Source organism: Marmota marmota, unplaced genomic scaffold, assembly GCF_001458135.2.
Source record: "Marmota marmota marmota unplaced genomic scaffold, marMar, whole genome shotgun sequence".
Classification (NCBI taxonomy): Eukaryota; Metazoa; Chordata; class Mammalia; order Rodentia; family Sciuridae; genus Marmota; species Marmota marmota.
The window spans coordinates 9,953,631-9,957,954 of NW_025999913.1; the positions used below are offsets into that span (position 1 = coordinate 9,953,631).

At 40.4% G+C, this 4,324-nt stretch overlaps 1 protein-coding gene and 1 non-coding gene across 2 annotated transcripts in view; both read left to right on the plus strand.

Annotated features, from left to right (window-relative positions):
* The first annotated feature begins 959 nt into the window (after positions 1-959).
* Positions 960-1,063, plus strand: LOC125615626. Its single transcript, XR_007346305.1, has one exon. It is a non-coding gene; the product is annotated as a U6 spliceosomal RNA (small nuclear RNA).
* Positions 1,064-4,026: 2,963 nt separating this feature from the next.
* Rnf182 (ring finger protein 182) overlaps positions 4,027-4,324 on the plus strand; it is a 59,176-nt gene continuing 58,878 nt past the window's right edge. The window contains exon 1 of the mRNA XM_015494042.2: positions 4,027-4,281. The gene's annotated coding sequence lies outside the window, so the exon portion shown is untranslated. The remainder of the gene's footprint in view (positions 4,282-4,324) is intronic.

Here is a 4,324-nt window from a genome sequence, read left to right on the forward strand (position 1 = left end):
TAATTTAATGATATTTTTTGGGGATTTTTTTTCCTAGTTTTTGATTATGTTCCCTTTTATTAAATCTGTAGTGAGTAGATTAAGAGTGAGCAGGTGAGCTGGGCGAGGTGGCACACGCCTGTAATCCCAGCGGCTTCGGAGGCTGAGGCAGGAGGATTGTCAGTTCAAAGCCAGCCTCAGTAATGGCAAGGCACTAAGCAACTCAATGAGACCTTGACTCTAAATAAAATAAAATATAGTGCTGGGGATGTGGCTCAGTGGTCAAGTGCCCCTGAGTTCAATCTCTGGTACCTAAATTTCATAATTTTGCTTATAAATAATTGAACATTGTGACCTTGGACATAGTGTGCAACAAATATCAGCTATTATTGTGACTTAGGGAAAAAAAAATAAAACTTTAAGAGGACAAAAATCCAAATTATAGAACAGGAAAAATTTTATACAAATGCTTCAGTAGGGATGAATTATTTACTTTGCATATTAGGGTTCCATTATAATAAATTGGTGTAAACCATGTGATGAAATTTGCTTCATTAAACTTGGGAAATTTAATATTTATCAAATGAAATTATTATAAATACTGATATGGTAATTGAAAGTTTGGTTTATTTTGTTCACTTAAAATGGATCAGAATACTTTGACAACTCTATAACGTGTTGGAGGGAAAGGGAATAAAATTTTGCTGACTCAGTTACCATTGCAATGAGACCATTTAAAGAAAAAATATACTATCTACACAGTATCCTGAGATGAAAATTGGTAGAGTAAATAAAAGTCCCAACAAAGTCTAACAATAATAACTAAAATGTACTCAGCATTGTATATGATCGAGCAACCTAGAAATTTATGTACACGCATCTACCTATTTTTATAACAATTCAGTGAGGTGAGAGTGCCATGATGAACCCTATTTGATAGGTGAGGAAACTGAGGAACAGATGTACTAAATTGCTTGTGAGTGCTCACTTTGGAAGCACATATACTAAAATTGAAACAACACAAAGATTAATGTGGCTCCTATACAAGGGTGACATGCAAATTCTTGAAGCAGTCCATACTTCTGTAAAACTATAATGCACTAATAAAAATATTAAAATAACCTTCTTGAGAGTCATGTAGTCGATAAACAGTGGAGCAGAAATTCAGGCCAGGTAATCTGACTTCTGCACATACACTAAAATCTTTCTAAAATATAAGCCCGTGAGCTAATTTTGTGTGTTCTAGTTTTCTAATAACTAAAAATTATTCAACATAAATTGCCCTGTGATAGCATGTTTATGAATTGGGGAGCATTGATGAGGTAATTAATTTTAAGTAAAGGTTAAAAAGGTTAGCTAGCTTTATATTTGTTAACCATAGTTTACCATAAACACCAATTCTAGGGGCTGGGGTTGTGGCTCAGCAGTAGAGCGCTTGCCTCACACGTGCAAGGCCCTGGGTTCAATCCTCAGCACCACATAAAAATAAATAAACAAATAAAATAAAGTTATTGTGCCCAACTACATCTACAAAAAAACTTTTAAAAACCCACCAATTCTAAAACGGAGTTGTCCAATATGCCACATGTGATTCAAAATTTTCTTGTAATTTTTGTTAGAAAAATGACAAAAAATGTTAGAATTTTAATAATATATTTTACTTAACCTAACATATCCAAAATATTATTTCAATATGTAATCAATATAAATGTTTTAAGTGAGATATTATCATTTTAGTGAGATATATGTTATGGTTTTGCTGGGCACGGTGGCACACACCTGTAATCCCAGCAGCTCAGGAGGCTGAGACAAGAGGATTGCAAGTTCAAAGCCAACCTTAGCAACTAGCGAGGCGCTAAGCAACTCAGTGAGACCCTGTCTCTAATAAAATACAAAACTGGGCTGGGATGTGGCTTAGTGGTTGAGTGCCCCTGAGTTTGATCCCTTGTATCCCCCCACACCCAAAGTTACAGTTTTAAGTCTTCAAAATCTGGTGCGTATTTGGCACTTTTGAACATGTCAGTTCAGATTAGCTGGTGGCCACTTGGTAATTCACATATGGCTTGTGGCTATAGGATGGGACTATATGGCTCCAGACAATCTATTTCAATCTTATTTCCAACATGATGAGACTAAGAAAAACCAGTTAGCCATCCACACAGTAACTCCTAAGCTTCGGGAGTACCTTCATTTCAGTTAGCTAACTGGACAGAAAGCTAGTTGAATTGATTCTCTCCCCCCCCCACCCCCAGTAATGGGGTGCATTTTAGAACGACAGTTTCCTCACAGTCTTGTAATTTTGTCTAAGAGAAAGAATGGAAGCAGAACTTAAGATAAAGCTAAACCTTCTGGGCAAAAACAAGTGGGTAGAAGTACCCCTCACAGAAAAAGGTGAGTCCCTAAGGAACTCGCCAAGTGGGTATTCAATGCAGACTTTTCCAAACCTTCAGCATTTGAGGGCAGGGGTGGCCAACGCGATGGCCCTTCTCTCTTCTGGGTTCGGACTCCATTTAGGCATGAATATATAGGCCAATGAACATTATTATAAGGTAGCTTTGTTTTTGCTTCTTAATTGATACATTATTAATAATACTTGTTTTTTTAAAAAACAAGCTAAACAATAAAGAAATTGTAATATAGTCCTTACTCTAGTTAATAGGTAACCACCGCTTCTGTTTTGTCTTCCCCTCACTCACCCTCCCTCCTTCCTTCCGTCTCTCCTGTCTATTTTCATTCATCTCTCTCAGCTCATCTTGTGTCCCTGCAACAACACAACAGAGGCGGCGGCCTTTTTAAAAGAAAGAGGTTTATTTTGGCTCAGGGTTTTTGAGGCCCAAGAACATGGTGCTGGCATTAGCTTCTGGTGAGGGCCTCCTGTTGGATGGTACACATGGCAGAGCCTGTGCAAGAGGGATCACATGGTGGGAGAGGAAGCAAGGGAGTCAGGAAGGGCCAGGTTTGCTCTTCTATAACAGGCTCTTGCAGGAGCTAAGCCACCCTGTGAGACCTACTAGGCCCCTGAGACCAATGCCTAAGGGCAGTCACAGACCTGATCACCTCCTGCTAGGCCCCACCTCTCAAAGTTTCCAATGCATCTCACTGCATTGAATTGGGACCAAGTTCCCAGCAGTGACATTCATCAATGTTGTTAAATTGGGACCAAGCTTTTAGCAGTGACTTTTGGGGACAAACCTTTTCCAAACCATAGCACTATGTGTGTGTGTGTGTGTGTGTATTACACACACACATACATATATTTGATATATATACATATATATTTTATTTTTTTTACAGAATGGGATAATCCCACGATTGTTGTCTAAAACCCTCATTTTCTTTCAAGATTAAACCAATATATTTCTCTGTGTTTTATAGATTTTATTTTTTCAAATGAATACAAGGTAGTGCGTGTGCCTAATTTATTTGACCATATCACTATTGGTGGACATAGAACTTATTTCCAAGTTTTACTATTATGGAACTCTTGTAATGCACATCCTTGCCTATGTCTCATTACACATTTGTATATTTCTGTATAACAGGACTCTAGAATTGAGATAGTTGGGGGAAATGTACATGCATTTTGAATTTTGATGGGTACTGGCAAATCACTTAATGGCCTGCCAGAAAGACCCCTTTCTTTTGACTTCACCTCAAAATGCCAATATTCTCATTATAAGAAAGTGGGCCACCTTTTCTTTCACAAAACGGATCTTATGTTCATTAGTTAATGTGTGTGGCATCAGTTGGTAATCACATTGTCTTGCTTTGGGGCTTCTCAAATAGGTAGCAAGTCCAGAAGACACAGCTCTTCAGGGTTTTATTATGTTATTGATATTCCTTTGGTGAGTCACAGATACCAGAAAATAAATGCCAGGCTCCCAGGGGTTTGAAGGAAGACACCGTAGGTTTGGGATTCAGTAACTGATCTTTCTCGAGAAAACATAGTAGAGAGCGAGGACTCATTCACCCCAGGGTGGCTACCCTCTAGCTCTGTCCTTAGAGGAAGCAAGACCAGGGTCTCCTAGTACTTTCCCTTCCTCTTCCTCGTGGAGGATGCCTAGCCCGAGCCGAGATGCCCTCCCCTCCCCAGTGCCACTGCCTCCAGCGCACGGCCGGTCCTTGGCACAGAGTCACGGTGCTCGCGGTAGATGCTCAGCAGTCGCAGCCGGTCGCCAAGCAGAGTAGCAGCAGGAGATTCACGCTGCAGCCTGAAAGTTGCGCTTGAGCTTGTGGGTGACACCGTCTCCTGTTTACTACCGGAGCTGACGCCCGCGGCCGCTCTCCCGCGGAGCCCTCCAGGTCAGGGACCCGATCCCCGGCGACGCCCGGAGCGAGCGCGGGC